The sequence below is a fragment of the Impatiens glandulifera genome, chromosome 3 (genome assembly GCF_907164915.1).
Source record: "Impatiens glandulifera chromosome 3, dImpGla2.1, whole genome shotgun sequence".
In the NCBI taxonomy this organism is placed as follows: domain Eukaryota; kingdom Viridiplantae; phylum Streptophyta; class Magnoliopsida; order Ericales; family Balsaminaceae; genus Impatiens; species Impatiens glandulifera.
The window spans coordinates 32,549,227-32,567,469 of NC_061864.1; the positions used below are offsets into that span (position 1 = coordinate 32,549,227).

The window sequence follows — 18,243 nt, forward strand, 5'->3', positions numbered from 1 at the left end:
GGGTTGGGTAAAATTTAAATATAACAAACCTTCTATATTGGTTAACATCATATCATTCATTATTAGTAGGATCGTTAACAAATTTCATCTATTTTATTATAGTAGTTGTTGCAGGTTTGAACTAATCAAACCTAAATAAAAAATAAGACTTAGAATATACTTCTTTGGTTCACATATATACATGTCTCATTATGCATGATTTCTAATCCTAAGAAAAAATTAACATTATTAAGATCCTTAATAAAATATTTAGAATTAACATGTTCAAAATCTTTTAAACAATTATTTTCCAACAAAATGTCATCAACATATAATAGTAAACAAGTAATTTGTTTTCATATTTTCTTAATAAATAGACAATGATCATTTTCAAATTGTAAGAAATCAATATTGAAAAACATTTAGAAATTTCAGAATGCCATGACCTTAAGGATGACTTCATTCCATATAAACTCTTATTGAGTTTACATACTTAATTTTGAACTTTACATTTTAAACCTTTTGGAATAAACATTATACATATTTATGAATACATCCATTTAAGACAACATTATTTACATCAATCTGATGCAAATGTCATTTATTTGTATCTATGAAAGCAAGTAATAATCTAAAAGTGATATTCTTGGTCATTGATGCAAAATTTTAGTGAAATTTAACAGTTATATCCATTTTCTACTAAACGATCGTCAACATGTAAAAATGTTTTATAAATTCATCTATATCCTATTTTCTTTTTAACTTTTGTTAATTGTATAAAAGTACATGTATTATTTATAGTCAAAGAATCAAGTTATGAGTTCATTGTTTCAATCCAATTTAGATTTTAAGCAGCTTGTTTATAAGAAACTAGTGAAATGAAATGTTGTAAATACAACATTTTTTATATTTTCTTTCAATACTTCAACATGATTGATATAATCATTCCTTATTTCCTCTATATGTGAATTTTAATTTTTAAGGCAAAATATTTGTAACATAGCACAAACATTCTAAAGTTTCTAAAAAAATTACCATCTAGATTAGATTGATTAAGTATATAAATTGAAGTTTTCCGTATTTTCATTGGGTTACAATTAATCAAATATATAATGAATATGACCTAAATTTGGAAAATATGTTTGAATCAATCATGATAGATTTAACTAATTGATATAATGTCTATTTCTTTTTTCTCCAACTCCATTTTGTTGTGAAGTATATGCACATGTTGTTCGATAAATTATACCTAGATACTTGAATAAGTTAGAAGACCTATCATTTATAGGTTATGTTTCATTATCAATTCTAATGATCTTAATTTTCATTTCATATTAATTTTTAACAAATTTAAATAATTGCTATATTTTTTCAAAAACAAGTGTTTTGTCAAATATTAAATAAATCCAAGTACACAAAGAAATATCATCAATAATTGTGAGCTTAAATGAACCATCCAAAACTGATTTTTCTCTATAAGGCCCACAAATTAGCATGAATTAATTCAAAAAAATTTATTTATTTTAGTAGTGCTATGTGTAAAAGGTAATATATGTGATTTGGACTATAAACATGTGAAGTAATGTTTATTGTTAACAATAAATTTTGGAAATGCTCCATCTAAAAGATGACCTAATATTTTATAAAGAATATGAAAATCAACATCAACATTAACATTATTACTAAATTATTAATTCAAATTATAATAAAAAATATTGTTTTGAGAATTAAAGGAAATTTTATCAGATATATCATTGATATATTTATCATTCAATACAAAATAAAGATTCTCTGTTCTCTTTCCAATTTCAACAACCTCTTTCCAATTTCAACAACCGGATGAAACTTATGGTCCTATAAAATATATCATTGAATTTGGAAAGTACAATCGCTTTTGTTCTTATCAATAAGTTTGATAGTAGAAATAATGTAATTCTTGAAATATGGTGAAAATAAGACTTTATTAAGTGTTATTATAGTAGAAATTCTAACGGATCCTATTTCATCTTTTGATGGGTAAGATCTATTTTCCAAGCACATGAATTTAAGTTTTTATAATTTTCTAAGAGTACTCGTTAGGTTTTATCATTACACACATGAGAAGATACTCATAAGTCAATTAGTATTCACACTCATCACCTATTGAGTTATTTCTATTCATGTCAAGTTAAAAAATGTATAAAAACTTTCATGTGTGTTAAGATCAAAATACTTACCAGTAGATCTTCCACTTTAGATTCTCCATTCGTCTATTTTCCTTTTATATCCCTAATGCTCTTGAGACGTATACATCTTGATCAGATGTATTGTTAGAAACATTAACCCTTTTCATTATATATTTCTTTTGGTTATTTCCATCGTTTAGATAATTGACTAGTTTAAAATAATTCTCTTTGAGATGAAATTTTCCTCCAAAGTGATTGCATACTAATATCTTAGACTTAGATTTTTCGGGATAGTTCCTCCTATCACATCTCTCCCTAACATACATGGAACTATCTTATTAAATATTCCGAGAGTAGTTATTATTTTCCACTCTCTGTAGCATTGTAAATGCTTTATACACAGTTAACTATGGTTTTTGCAACAAAATCTGATTTTTAACATAATCATATTGATCATAACTTCCATAAAAATTGTAACAAATTGTTTTCTTTGTCATCTTAAATCATTTTAGCTTCAAGAAAATACCCATCATAGTCAGTTTTATTTTTCCTACATCTGAATCTCCTTAGTGGCTTAAAATTAAGCATTTCATCCCAAAGAAATCAAACCTTAACGTAGTATTCCACTAGAATATTTCCTTCTTTTTGTAAAATAATAATGTCATTCTACAAATAGTATTTTCTTGGATAACATGTAATGAATTTTCAAAAATTTAGATCGACGAGTTTGAAAACATTTGGGACGCTCTTTAAAAGTTGATTTTGAAAATATAAGTGAGTGAAATTAATTTTATTGTTATTGAAATTTTAAAGTTGAAAACTGAGGCTTTATAGACGACTCCATAACTTACTTTCCCGTAGAATCCAGGAAAGATTGAGAATTTTTTAATGGGAAGTCGCCATATGCCTTTTTTAGATTTTTCAATATTAATTAACCTCAAGACTAGAGAGTTGCCACATAATTTTAAAAATTAAAAAATTAAGAGAGATAGTTCGACGCTTGGTTACGTGTGAGAAATGATTTTTAGGCGCTATGTCCCACAACACCCCTAAGGCTCTACTAGTTAATTTTGACAATTTTTTAAATTCCATACACAATTTAGATCTTTCCATTTTTTACATCTCAAAGATTTGAATACAAGAAAAGACAAGAAAGGAAAATTTATATAAATTAAAATCTTAGATTTAACCACATAAAATTAAAATCAAAGAACATATTATATATTTTTTTGTTAGATTTTTTTAGAGTTATTCAAATGGCTAATTCATGAGCCAATTTTATTTTAAAAAAAAGGTGTGGATCAAATCTTTGTTTTTGATTTTCATTTTATGGTTGTTTTTTATTTTATTTATTTACATGTTCTTGCAATTTATATTTATTGGATTTTTTAAACTAATTCTATAAATTCTATTAATGAATGAAAATTAGAATGTGGATAATAAAATTAAAATAAATTCACATGAAATTCAAATATGAATTAAAGGGTGAAATTTGATCCAAGTGTATAATTTGAATTAATTAATTTATATTAATTGATTTAAAATACCTTGATGATCAATTAATAAAATGTTGTTAATGTTTAGTGTAACTTACATGCGTTTATTATTATCAATTGTTTTGATAATTAATAATTATTATTAACAATTGAAAAAACATATAACGTTATTGCAAGATAAATGTCTTAATTAATTTTGGCTAACAATTACCCTTAATTAAGAAGAAATATTAAGGTAAATGAAGAGACAAACAATGTCAACCGCAAGATCAATTGATGATATAATTAACAGTTTATTATTTCAACAATATAAATAGGCATTCTATCCCACACCATCTTATGTACAAATCATATCATCTTATCATATCTCATTCTATAATTCTAAGAGTTATTTCCTCTAGAATTTCAAAATCCCTCTCCTTATTTTGTGAGTGTTCTTCAAGTTTTTTACTCATCATATTTCTATTGAAACCCATTGATTAATTTAGGTACTTTGTTAAGTTCTCTGCGTAGTGATACCCGTGTTAACTACTAGATTTATTGTACTAGATAAGCTCCATCATAAGGGGAGGCGGTTGAAGTGTTTTAAGGAAATGTTCTAAGAACGTGCCTCAAAGCAAAAACTTATTCGGTGATATCGTTCTTCATATATATTGTATTTAATTATTTTCTTTGTAACATCATATATATATATATATTTTATTTCAAGACAAGATATCTAACAATCTTAAAATAATTTTGTGTGCTTTTCTATTTAGTATTTTGTGCCGTCGAAAATCTCTATCTTTGATGTTTCAAGAAAACTAGACGAGTTAGAGAAGAAAATATGAAGAAAAAGTTTTTTTTCTGAAAAGAAGACAAAAGGTCATAAACAACAATAAAAGAATGAAAAGGCGCGTCAGCATAGTGGTTCAAAGTTTGGATGCAAGGGTGCTTGGCGGAAGGCAGGTCCCTTATTCGAATCTTGTCAATGATTTCTTTTTTAGAAATCTAACGTGCTAATATGACTTTAGTCATTCATATTGGAACCATTCTAATTTCTTGTGTAGAAATTATGAGATGAATGAGGTCGATAACAATTTCTTATAAGAAATGAATTGGGGATCCTAACGATTTCTTATGCAGAAATTTAATTTGTCAAAATTATGTTGTCATAAATATTTTGAATAATTTTATTCTCTTCTATAGAAATTATGTGATTAATCATGACAAAGAATAAAAGTTATTTGTATAAAGAGATAAAAAAAAAGTTGTTTGTGTTAGAACTTATTCTATTCATGCATTTAAAGAGACACGACTATGTTAGTCATAATTATCTTCGCAAGAATTGTCTCGATAAGAACAATATACCCATATTTGATATTGGAACCATTCTAATTTCTTGTGTAGAAATTATGAGATGAATGGGGTCGATAACAATTTCTTATAAGAAATGAATTGGGGATCCTAACGATTTCTTATGCAGAAATTTAATTTGTCAAAATTATGTTGTCATAAATATTTTGAAGAATTTTATTCTCTTATATAGAAATTATGTGATTAATCATGACAAAGAATAAAATTTATTTGTATAAAGAGATAAAAAAAGTTGTTTGTGTTAGAACTTATTCTATTCATGCATTTAAAGAGACACGACTATGTTAGTCATAATTATCTTCGCAAGAATTGTCTCGATAAGAACAATATACCCATATTTGATATTGGAACCATTCTAATTTCTTGTGTAGAAATTATGAGATGAATGGGGTCGATAACAATTTCTTATAAGAAATGAATTGGGGATCCTAACGATTTCTTATGCAGAAATTTAATTTGTCAAAATTATGTTGTCATAAATATTTTGAAGAATTATATTCTCTTCTATAGAAATTATGTGATTAATCATGACAAAGAATAAAAGTTATTTGTATAAAGAGATAAAAAAAAAGTTGTTTGTGTTAGAACTTATTCTATTCATGCATTTAAAGAGACACGACTATGTTAGTCATAATTATCTTCGCAAGAATTGTCTCGGTAAGAACAATATACCCATATTTGATATTGGAACCATTCTAATTTCTTGTGTAGAAATTATGAGATGAATGGGGTCGATAACAATTTCTTATAAGAAATGAATTGGGGATCCTAACGATTTCTTATGCAGAAATTTAATTTGTCAAAATTATGTTGTCATAAATATTTTGAAGAATTTTATTCTCTTCTATAGAAATTATGTGATTAATCATGACAAAGAATAAAAGTTATTTGTATAAAGAGATAAAAAAAAAGTTGTTTGTGTTAGAACTTATTCTATTCATGCATTTAAAGAGACACGACTATGTTAGTCATAATTATCTTCGCAAGAATTGTCTCGATAAGAACAATATACCCATATTTGATATTGGAACCATTCTAATTTCTTGTGTAGAAATTATGAGATGAATGGGGTCGATAACAATTTCTTATAAGAAATGAATTGGGGATCCTAACGATTTCTTATGCAGAAATTTAATTTGTCAAAATTATGTTGTCATAAATATTTTGAAGAATTTTATTCTCTTCTATAGAAATTATGTGATTAATCATGACAAAGAATAAAAGTTATTTGTATAAAGAGATAAAAAAAAGTTGTTTGTGTTAGAACTTATTCTATTCATGCATTTAAAGAGACACGACTATGTTAGTCATAATTATCTTCGCAAGAATTGTCTCGATAAGAACAATATACCCATATTTGATATTGGAACCATTCTAATTTCTTGTGTAGAAATTATGAGATGAATGGGGTCGATAACAATTTCTTATAAGAAATGAATTGGGGATCCTAACGATTTCTTATGCAGAAATTTAATTTGTCAAAATTATGTTGTCATAAATATTTTGAAGAATTTTATTCTCTTCTATAGAAATTATGTGATTAATCATGACAAAGAATAAAAGTTATTTGTATAAAGAGATAAAAAAAAAAGTTCTTTGTGTTAGAACTTATTCTATTCATGCATTTAAAGAGACACGACTATGTTAGTCATAATTATCTTCGCAAGAATTGTCTCGATAAGAACAATATACCCATATTTGTTTTAAGCATACATAGTCGCTTCACGTCGATTATTGTTCAAAACATGGCAATGTAAGTGTTTCTATTATGACATGAAATATATTTGTAGTTATATTTTATTTGATTATGTTGATAAATGATTATTTATATATATCATGCATATTACCTAATAATATGATGATTCATGTTCATTCATAATAAGTATAATTATCTAGCAATTTGTATACGAATAAAGATCTATTGTATATTTATTTTGTTTTAATAGATAATTTTAAAATTTGTCACAAAATTATTTGTGTTTTGATTGAGAATTTTTTTTTATAGAAAGTTAAAAAGTCATCTAATTAATTAAGAAACGAATAATTGATGACATGAATAGTTATTTATATTATAAGTTAGTTTTATATTTGATTAAAGATAAATGATTAATATTATAATTAATTGTAATAATTAATATTCTAATTAACTATTATGAATTTTATAAAGGTATTTAAATGATATAAAATTATATATAAATATATTTGTATACATATATATATATACAGATCTATTGTATATTTATTTTGTTTTAATAGATAATTTTAAAATTTGTCACAAAATTATTTGTGTTTTGATTGACAAAATTTTTTTTTTATAGAAAGTTAAAAGACATCTAATTAATTAAGAAACGAATAATTGATGACATGAATAATTATTTATATAATAAGTTAGTTTTATATTTGATTAAAGATAAATGATCAATATTATAATTAATTGTAATAATTAATATTCTAATTAACTATTATGAATTTTATAAAGGTATTTTTAATGATATAAAATTATATATAAATATATTTGTTTAATAATATATGAGATATTATTTATTCGATTATGATTCTAAATTATTGATATATAATGTGGATATAGTTTTTTTCGTGCATATATTTATTGTTGGAGGTAATTAAGCTAAAAATGAGAAGTAGAAAGAAATTAAGATTAGTCGATTCTCCTATGAACGAATAAATCATTGAGATTATAGTGGATTGTGTTTGTGACTAAAATTAAAGACGCAATAATATATAATATCATATATATACATATATTAATTTTGGTTTAATATAATATATTTGATATACATTGTTTAATTCCATCATAGAGACTTAATTAATTTGATACTTTTGAAATCAAATATTTACAAGAAAAGTCTTGTTTGATTTGAGAATAATATGGTAAACTTGTCAAATTATGGGATGCAAACGTGCAACCGAAAATAAATATTTAAACGGCTTTGGTCAAAGATGCTTGAAACATTATTATTTCTTTTGTAGAAATCATGTGATATATTGAATATTTATTTGATTAAATATTCTATTTTCTTTTATAGAAATTAAGTGTTGAAATAGATATTTTAATTGATTAAATATTTTTATTTCTTATGTAGAAATTATGTAAAGAATAACTTATATGAATAAACATTTTTATCTCTTGTATATGGTAGTTATCTTGTTTATTGAATAATAAGTATAACATAAATTTTTTTGTTAAAGAATTGTGCGGCAATATCTTGATTAGAAAATCATTAATTTAATTCACACATATGTGTATAATTTAAAGGAAATCAACACGAATTGGGACAAATATTTTTATTGATAATAAAACAAAAATTATTCTGTGTATTATGATAAATAAATAAATAATTTATTGGTATAGAAATATGTTCTCTATAAAAGATAAAGTTGCACAACTTTACAAAAAGAAATAAAATAACAAAAAATATATTGTTTATATTTGCTGAGTTGGTGTTCAAATCGATATTTCAAATTTGGCGATTTTAAAATCAAGAAACGTGTCATTCTTTTGACATTACTTTCATAAAAATTTGAAGAATCAATGTCTTTAAAATGATTTTATGAAATATATGAAAAAGAAAGTTTAAAAAGTCTTTGTATGACTTATAAATTTTTTTATAATAATGATATGAAAATTTGATCATACTTTGACTAAAAGTAAATGTGATACTATATATATCATGAAGATAATGAAAACTATTTAATTATGTGTCTTTTGTACGATATTTTTATCGTTTACAATTACGATAAAAATAATTAAATCCACTAAGGATGTGAATTGCACTACACTAAATATTATGTTGTTATCAAATGATATATTGATATTATTAAATGAAAGATTTTACGTCTACAAGTGAATATGTTTACACTTGAAAGTGCAATCTACGTATGAAAATCTTCGAAGAAAATTATGATGGATAGATTAAACGTTATAATATATATTTTTTATTTATGTCAAAAAATAAAACATTTTTTATGAAAAATATATAATTGCTTACACAAAGGCATAATAGTTCAAAGATAATTTGTCTACTAATTAGCCAGTAAACAATATTTTTCACGAAAGAATGTATGAATAACCATGCTTATTAGAAGATATTCCAAGATTTTATAAAAGGAAATTTCTAATTATTGTGATAGTAATTTGAAATTAGACAAACTTAGAGTCAATGATAAGTACATACACGTCTTAGAAATATTGTCATTAGACTATACTCTCTAAAATAGAGTTATCATATTTGACTATATTAGTCAATGATAACATTATGGATCCACTAACCAAACTATTAAATAGAGAGTTCACTTGAAAGTCTATTAAAGACACGGGCCTAATATAAGTTGGTATGAAAGAAAACCCAACATATGTCGACTGTAGATCCCAAGAACTAGGTTCAATGGGACAACCGTATTGACTTAGAAAATTATTGTTGAAGATTAATCCTATAATGAAACAATATATATCTTTACGAGGATAAGCAAATCGTTTTTAATGATTCTTTGTGAGCAAAGAGATCACCTATGTGAGGGAGAAGTGGGACTTCTTCGAAAGAATTGCACGTCTCAACTCTAGACCCTCTCATAGAACCAAGCGCGTGTTCCATGGCCAAAACGGATACAATCATGAGAGCTTGACATGGATTAGGAATATCTCGATTCCACTCAAAACACATTTAACTAAAGTTGGGTAATGACTTTGGGAAAAATAATTAACCTTATAACTTTGTTGATTAAAGCATTGTGTTGTGGTAATAACGTCTTCGTATATTTGAGACTTGCACATACAATTATTATTATTATTATTATTATTATTATTATTATTTTGTGTCTACTCTAGTTAATGAGTTTTTTTAGGTATTGATCTATAGTTGTGACTATTTTTTTATGAACATAATGCCAATAGGTTCAAAAACAAAGTTGTACATATTATGTTTGGGTTTGAGAAGTTAAAATATTTGGAAGAGTGTCGAATTCTTAACACCTTGGTCTATTAACTTAGTTGATTAGAGCGTCGTGCTATTAACATGAATGTCACATGTTTGAGACTTGTACACGCCATTTATTTTTTACTTTAGTTATAGAATTTTCAAAAATTCTTATATTCGAAATGTATACTCACTTTTTTTATCAAATAAATTATACAAAATAAAATTTATTTTGTTTTTATTTGAGAAGTTAAATATTTGGAAGAGTTTCTATTGTTAAACAAATTTTTTTATCAACTTAGTTGGTTAGAGCGTCGTATTAATAATGCAAATGTCACATGTACGAGACCTCTGTAGGCCATTTATTTTGTTTTTTTAAATTTAATTAAATATTTTTCCGAACTTCTTATATTTTATATGTACAAGTCTCTTTTTTTTTATCAAACAAAAAATATAGAAACATCTTATTATGTTTGGGTTTAAGAAGTTAAAGGTTTTTGAAGAGTGTCAATTAGTTAACAACTTGGCCTATTAGCTCAGTTGGTTAGAGCGTCGTGCTAATAACGCGAAGGTCACAGGTTCGAGACCTGTATAGGCCATGTTTTTTTTTAAATTTAATTAAAGAATTTTCCGAAATTTTTATATTTGCCATGTATAATAAGTAGGAGTGTTCAATATTTGGTCTGAACCGAATATTCAATCAAATTTATATTCACTGAATTCGAATAAATTGATTTTGAATTACATTTTCGGTTTTCGAATCAAATTCTAAACCGATTCGAATTCAAGTACAATTTTCGGTTTAGTTTTCGAATTTAGGTTTCAACACGAAAACTAAATCGAAAACTGAATTCAATTTTTATTATATATTATATAATTTATTTCATATTATATATTAAATTATTATGTGTCTCCTACTATATCCCTAATATCCAACCCAATAAATCTATAATCCATAATCCCTCATTTCTAGTCGTCCACCTTCTTGACCTTTATTGTCTTTCCAGTTACCCACCTCATCTTTAACTTTAACAATATTTCAATTCTTCACATATCTAGCTATTTCACTAGTATTATCACCACTGTCATCAACATCTCTCCACTACCATATATTGTCGTCGTCAACATTGTTTTACTTATGTCGTTCAATTGTCGAATGTTGACGGTGAGTCACTAAGCTTAGTTTGCGTGATTTATACTTTTTTGTATATAATTTAAATAGATAAGATTTTTTTAACAACTTATTTATTTTGTTAACTCTTTTAAGAAATTTTCTTTTATCTTATGAGTATGTGATGTTCAATATATGGTCTAAACTGAATATCCGACCGAATTCGAATTTGAAATTTTCAAATCGGTTTGGTTTTCGAATTTTCTTAAAAAAATAAAAATTCGAAGAACTCGAACCGAACACTCGAATAACCCGAAAACCGAACCTGAACACCCCTATGTATAAGTCACTTTTTTTTATCAAACAAATGATATAGAAACATCTTATTATGTTTGGGTTTGAAAAGTTAAAGTCTTTTGAAGAGTGTCAACTAGTTAACAACTTGGCCTATTAGCTCAGTTGGTTAGAGCGTCGTGCTAATAACGCGAAGGTCACAGGTTCGAGACCTGTATAGGCCATTTGTTTTATTTTTTTAATTTAATTAAAGAAATTTATAGGCCATTTGTTTTATTTTTTTAATTTAATTAAAGAAATTTTTGACATGTACATGTCAACTATTTAACAACTTGGCCTATTAACTTAGTTGGTTAATGCGTCGTACTAATAATGCAAATGTTACAAACTGGAGACATGTATAAGCAATTTGTTTTGTATTTTACTTTAGTTAAAGAATTTCTAATTTCTTATATTCGACACGTATATGCCATTTTGTTTATCAAACAAAAGGATACAGAAAAACTTAATTTGTTTGGATTTGAAAAGTTAATATGTTTGGAAGAGTGTCGATTGGTTAACAAACTGGCCTATTAATTCAGTTAATGAGAGCGTTGTGCTAATAACACGAATGTCACATGTTAGAGACCTGTATAGGCCATTTGTTTTGTTTTTATTACTTTAGTTAAAGAATTTTCCAAAGTTCTTATATTCGACATGCATACGTCACTTTTTTTTATCAAACAAAAAATTCATAAACAATTTATTTTGTTTGAGTTTGAGAAGCTAAAGTTTTGAAAGTGTGTCGATTATTTAACAACTTGGCATATTATATTAGTTGGTTAGAGGCTTAGAGCATCGTGGTAATAACTTGAATGTCACATGTTACATACATGTATTGACCATTTGTTTTGTTTTTTTTACTTAAGTTAATTTTTTTTTCAATGTTCTTAAATTCAACAAGTATATGTCACTTTTTTTATCAAACAAAAAGATATAGAAATAACTTATTTTGGTTGGGTTTGAGAAGTTATTTTTTTTTTAAGAGTGTCGATTATTTAACAACTTGTCTTATTAGTTCAGTTGGTTAGAGCATCGTATTAATTACGCAAATATCACATATTTAAGACCTTTATAGGCCATTTGTTTTGTTTTTTAGTTTAGTTAAAGAATTTTCCAAAACTCTTGTATTCGACATGTATATGACACTTTTTTTTATCAAACAAAAAGATATAGAAACAACTTATTTTGTTTGGATATGAGAAGTCAATTTTTTTGGAAGAGTGTCGAATTGTTAACAACTTGGCCTATTAGTATAGTTTGTTAAAGCGTTGTGCTAATAACGCGAATGTTCCAAACTAAAAACCTATATAGGTCATTTGTTTTGTTTTTTTAGTTTAATTAAAGAATTTTTCAATGTTCTTATATTCAACATGTATACGCTATTTTCTTATCAAAAAAATACAGAAAAGACCTTATGTTTAAGTTTGAGAAGTTAAAATGTTTGGAAGAGTGTCAAAGTTAAAATTTGTCCTATTAGCTTAGTTGGTTATAGCGTTGTGTTAATAATGCAAATTTCATAAGTTCGAAACCTATTTAGGCCATTTACTTTATTTTTTTACTCTAGTTAAATAATTTCCCAAATTATTATATTCGAAATGTAGACGCCACTTTTTTTATCAAACAAAATATACAAAAACAACTTATTTTGTTTGGATTTGAGAAGTTAAAATTTTTGGAATCTCTCAGTTAAATGTTTTGGAAGTGTGTCCATTTATTAACAACTTGGCTTAGATGGTTAGAGCTTTATTAACAACTTGGCTTAGTTGGTTAGAGCTCGAGACCTGTATGTGCCGTTTATTTTATTTATTAACTTTAGTTAAAGAATTTATCAATGTTCTTATATTCAGAATGTATATGCTATTTTTTTATCAAACAAAAAGATACATAAACATCTTACGGGCTAGATGACTCGAAAAAAATCCATTGGGAAACAAATCAGGTCAAAAGGGGAATTAAAGGTTATTTAGTGGAAGGTTACAGGTTTGAGACTTGTATAGGCCATTTTTTATACTTTAATTAAACAGTTTCCTAAATGTCTTGTATACACCACTTTTTTTTATCAAAAAATATAAGGAAACAACTTACTAGAAAGACGATTCGAAAAAAAACTCTTTGAAAAACCAATCACGTCAAAAAGTGGATTAAAGGTTCCTTAATGAATATTCCATTGAAATCCATGAGTACTTCTTAAACTCTAATATAGTAAGTGAAAATATTATGTATACTATAAAATTGAAGTCATTTCAAATTTGTATAAGAGTAATAAGACAATTTCAACTTTTACTAAAGTTCCTGCCCCAACCTAGCAAAAAAAATAAGTGTCTTCATGGGCCACTCATATATTTCTTATTTATATAAAATAAAAGGATGCAAATATTACCCATAGGTTCAAAAACAAAGTTACACATCTTATTTACAAAGTTAAAAAATTTGAAATGGTCTAGGTTTCCAAATGTCTTAGAGTTTTTACAACAACGAGAAGAATACTAGACTCGCAAAACAGAAATAAAACTTGAACAACAAACTATGTCAAAATGGAATGGGGTTAAGGTCCATCAAAGCTTGAAAACCTTTATCAAATGTTAAAAGACACCCAAATTTGTTTGTTCTAGTAAGCAAAAAAAATCGTTTAAACTAAAAATCCGGATCTAATAACTATGTCCTTGACTTTTATCTTCTAGAGCCAAAATATTAGAGAGAAACATATAGAGAAGAATGTGTCCAACTCATTTCCTAATAGAAAATTAATATCAAAATTACATAAATTGTATAGACAATATAATATTAGAAAATAAGTTAAAAATGAACTAGGATGAAACAAAATTTCCGAGTTAATGTATGTGTCATACACACTTCTCTCATAATTATTTCTTCTTTATCTTAGTTGGTTAGAGTATTGACTAATATTGCTAATGTTGCAACAAAATTGTTATTTATAGGATGGTAATAGGTACTTGCTAAAAATACATATAGCACTAGTTTTGATAATTTATTCTAAACAATTAAAGAGAAAGAAATTGTTAGATCAAAATAGTTAATTAACTTAGGATAATTACACTGGTGAAAAAGGGGTAAAAACGAGAGTAAAAACTCTCGGTTTTGACCCTATAACTTTCGGTATAGACACATTACCGAAAGTTTTGGTAACTCTCGCCATCCCTCGGTATTGACTCTTTCGTTAAAAACAATTGGGCGTTTACCGAGAGATATCGTAGAGTTTTCGGTTTAGATACCCTAGAGTAAAACCGAGAGTTAATTGAAAAATTTTCGATTTTTCCTCAGAGAGAAAAACCGAAAGTTTTTACAATTAACTCTCGGTTTTACTCCTAAGGGAAAAACCGAAGGTTTTTCAATCAATTCTCGGTTTTCTTCAAATGGAAAACCGAAAGTTAATTAGAAAACTTTCGGTTTTTCCCGTAGGAGTAAAACCGAGAGTTTTCTAATTAACTCTCGGTTTTCTTCAATTGTAAAACCGAAAGTTAATTAGAAAACTTTCGGTTTTGCTCCTGAGGGAAAAACCGAAGGTTTTCCAATTAACTCTCGGTTTTCTTCAAATGGAAAAACCGAAAGTTAATTAGAAAATTTTCGGTTATACTCCTACGGAAAAAACCGAAAGTTTTCTAATTAACTCTCGGTTTTCTTCAAATGGAAAAACCGAAAGTTTTCATATAACTCTCGGTTTTTCCATTTGAAGAAAAACTGAAAGATTTCAATATTACTTTCGGTTTTTCCTTGTAAAATTTACAAAATATGCCGATTATTTTGCTCGCAACCAAAACCTGTTCAGCCAAACCAATATATCAATAATAAAAGAAATGACACATACATTAAATGATCATTATCATTACAAAATTCGCAACCAAACTATTCATCTGAACAATCTGTTATAAATTCAAATCGAAACAACTACTAATCAAAACATGTTTTCAATCGAAACAACCTATCAAAACGTACTAGAATTAGCTGGTGGGGGGAGGAGGTGGTTGTTGATATTGCCTCATAAACAATTCGATGCTCTCCATTCTTGCATTCATTTCTAGCTTCTCCCTCTCCATTCTTGCATTTGTTGCTTCCTTTTCCTCTTGTATTTCATTGATTATTCACATTCTTTCTTCGTCCCTCTTCTCCAATTCCTCTAGTTTGACGTCAATCTTTGATTCTCTTCATACAATCACTCATTGTTTTGTTGTGAAATGTTTCCAATTCGACGATCCTCACGAAAGTGTGTGGGCGGACGCCTGATCCCATTCCGAACACTCCCCCGTGTTTTTGTTGTCCGAACACCCTCTCCGTCAATTCAAAATCAGATATTCTAGGTTCGTTACTAAGAACCTCCTCCATCTCAACCTGCACAATTGAAATAAAGTATCATTTCTATAATAAAAAACTAGGCATATTCAATTGACTTACAATTTTCTTTTGTACGTGTTTGTTCGGGACGGGGGTTGGATTTTATTTTGTCGGTTTTGGGGTACGGGTCCTCTTGAATACTTCAATGACAGACGGTGCCCGTCCCATTTCAATCGCCTGTTGAAATAAATGATTTATATAATTAATAACAATCTTTAGATTAAGTTATTACAAATAATGTACTTACCAACTCTTCTTCAATTTGTGCAAACGGTCTACTTCCCGTATGATGTGGGAATTTTAGCTTCTTCCTGTTAATTATATTTGTACGACTATTTTGCTGTATTTGAAATAAAAAATGAAGTTAGATTAATTAATATCAGATTTTATAATTTATAAAACCGTACCTTAAATTTTTCCGTGAAGAAATTGGTTGCGACACACAAACTTCCAATCATCTCGATCGTAGTCTGGTGGAGGATTAGCCAGTACCGCCGCCTCGTCTCCTTTGTGGACGCGGATATATGTATTGTTCAAATCCGACCGCCATCTATCGTATATCTGCTTGGCGTGTCTCAATCCGGTCTTTCGAAATGAATCAATAGAACCATTAGTAGCTTCGAACGAATCCTGAAAAAAAAACATTCAAATGTTAAAAATAATTATTTAATGAATAATGTATAATTAAGTAATAATTATTACCTTGATAGCAGTCCAAAGTGAATCCAATTGGTCCACACTTAATGCCTTCGACTTTAGAAGACGATGTGAGACGGCTGAGGGGTCCCGAATAATCGACCACACATGTCTATACTACCGTGTTCTTCCAACGTCAGCACCGACTGACCTCCCATCTACCTCTATAAAAGTAAGAGGAATCCTTGTCCCCGCTACCCTCTTAGACAACGCAATATTCTTGTTCTTCCCACGTCTTTTGCGGGCAGAAGATTCTTCAAAATTATCAAATTCATAATTAGATATGTGAATCAATTCAAACAATAACTAATTTGTAAACAAGTTACCTGTCGATGATGGGTCGGGAGTGGAACCGTGCTCCTCCTCGTCATCCTCCTCGTGAGGCTCCTCGAGACCATCGTCTTCAGCCTCATCGTCATCCACCATATCAGCAAACGTACTCTCTACAAACTCTTCAGCCTCATCAGCATCAACATCCTCGTGTGCTGGGGGAGCAATAGTTATCGGGATTACAACAATAGGTGGTTCGTCTCTAGAAGACGATTCTCGAAGCTTTAAGTTTTCTGATTGTGCAAGGAGGTTCTGGTATGACTTTAACAATTTGCTGGCTGTTTTCCTCATACTCCACCAAGGTTCTTTACTACCTTCAGACATTCTTAATGCACCATTAATAAAAATGAGCGAATAATTGAGATCAAGTAGTACTAAGAACGAATATAAAGTAAAGAACATAAATCTACCTAATTAATCTGAACTACATATTTGTAAACCGCGGTTTTATTTTTGTCACAATCTTCCAACCGGGTCGGGCTGACATATCAGGGGCGTAGAATACTTGTTTTACTTGACTCGCCAATATATACAGGTCTTGACTTTGGGTTTTTAAAATTCGGTTTACATTTATATTTACGAAGCCAAATTTATCAATTTTCACTCCTAGTTCCCCCGAGTGTGTATCAAACCACTTATACTTGAATAAAACAACTCGTTTGTGAGAAAAGTATTGTACTTCGATTATATCCGTTAAAACTCTGTAATATGACATAGTTTCAGACCCGTTGTACCCTTTAACAACCACCCCACTATTTTGATTGGTCAAACCAAAAACAATAAACACATAATATAACAATAATATATAAACACATATACCTATTAATCAAACAATAATATAAACCTAATCTAACAATAATCCAACATAATTAATCCAAACACAAAATCCAAAATCAATTCCAAAAACAAATTCCAAAATCAATTCCAAAAACAAAATCCAAAATCAATTCCAAAAACAAAATCCAACAACCGATTCCAAAAACCATATCCAAAACCAAATCTAAAATCAATTCCAAAATGTAATCCAATAACCTAATCCCAAACTTATAACATAATCTAACAATAATATACACATAATCTAACAATAATTCAACATAATTGAAAAAATCTAACAAAAATCCAATTCAATTCTAACCTAAATCAATACTAACCTAAAATCCAATTCATACAAAATTCAATCCAATTCATACAAAATCCAATAAAATCCAATTCAATTCTAACCTAAATCAATACTAACCTAAAATCTAATTCATACAAAATTCAATCCAATTCATACAAAATCCAATAAAATTCAATTCAATTCTAACCTAAATCAATACTAACCTAAAATCCAATTCATACAAAATTCAATCAAATTCATACAAATTCCAAAAAAATCCAATTCAATTCATACCTAAATCAATTCTAACATAAATCAATTCATACAAAATCCTAAAATCAAACTAATCTAACCTAAAATGAAACTAATATAACTTAAAAGAAAAAACTAGCCT

The 18,243-nt window shown here is 27.4% G+C and overlaps 2 non-coding genes across 2 annotated transcripts; both read left to right on the plus strand.

Annotated features, from left to right (window-relative positions):
• Window positions 1-10,452: 10,452 nt before the first annotated feature.
• On the plus strand, window positions 10,453-10,526 carry TRNAI-AAU. Its single transcript has one exon. It is a non-coding gene; the product is annotated as a tRNA-Ile (tRNA).
• A 956-nt stretch (window positions 10,527-11,482) lies between these two features.
• On the plus strand, window positions 11,483-11,556 carry TRNAI-AAU. Its single transcript has one exon. It is a non-coding gene; the product is annotated as a tRNA-Ile (tRNA).
• The last annotated feature ends 6,687 nt before the right edge of the window (window positions 11,557-18,243 follow it).